The sequence below is a fragment of the Aptenodytes forsteri genome, unplaced genomic scaffold (assembly GCF_000699145.1).
Source record: "Aptenodytes forsteri isolate BGI_AS27 unplaced genomic scaffold, ASM69914v1 Scaffold321, whole genome shotgun sequence".
NCBI classification, from domain to species: Eukaryota; Metazoa; Chordata; class Aves; order Sphenisciformes; family Spheniscidae; genus Aptenodytes; species Aptenodytes forsteri.
The window spans coordinates 2,205,480-2,206,459 of NW_008795030.1; positions in this window are offsets into that span (position 1 = coordinate 2,205,480).

Here is a 980-nt window from a genome sequence, read left to right on the forward strand (position 1 = left end):
TGGAGCTGTGCCAGCGCCCTGCAGCTGGGGGGCATGGCGAGGTGCCGGCCTGGCCCGTGGGTGGCCCCCCCCAGCCCTGTCACACGTGGTGCTGCAGCCCTCGGGGCACTCACCCACCCGCCCCTGTTTGCACAGCCGGCGCAGACGCTGGCAACAAGAGGTTCTTGGGTCCTGTTTGCCAAGTGCCTGGAGAGGCTGGGATGAAAAGGCTGCACGTCCCCTCCAGCCCTCTCTGGCGGTGCTTTCGCACCTTCAAAGCATCCGGAGCCCCTTGAAGCCGGGACAAGCTCCTGCCTCACCCTGGGAAAAGCCGAAGAGGTCCCCGAGGCCCGCAGGGAGGGGGAAGGAGACGTGGCCGAGAGCTATAGGTTGTAGGAACCTTTGCTCCTGTGCCTGGGGATGTGTTGGTGTTGGAGCAGGCGGTCTGGGGCAGTGCCAGCTGTGTCCCCAGTCCTGACCCTCCATCCCTGCTGACCCCAACGGCACTGGGGCAGGACGAACCTCCGCCCTGCCTTTAATGTTGATAGGGCAATTTGTTTCCTAAACAGAAAGGGCTTCAGCCACGCTTCCCGGGGAGCAGCCCTGGGGTGGGAGGAGCCTGGCTGGGGACACCCTGGGGACGACCCCAGGGCTCTCAAACTGTCTGGGGACCGGGGCCAACACTGAGACCGGAGCACAAAGGGAACATCAGCCCGGGCTCCTTGGGACTGTGTGGGTCCTGGAGCTCCTGCCCCAGCCCTGCAGTCATGCGGGTGGGATCGGGATGCTCAGGGCTGCTCTGGATGGGCCAGGAGGGCATGTAGGGTGCTGCAGCCATCGCGGGGACCCCACGGCACCCTCGTGGCTGGGAAACCACAGCCCCGGGCCCAGCACCCTCCTGCTGCGCCAACCCAGATGGACGAGGCTAGCAAAGCTTTGCAAGCTCAGCTGCAGCTCGTGCCAGCAAGGAAAGGGCTGAGGCGGCCCTGGGGCACCCCACA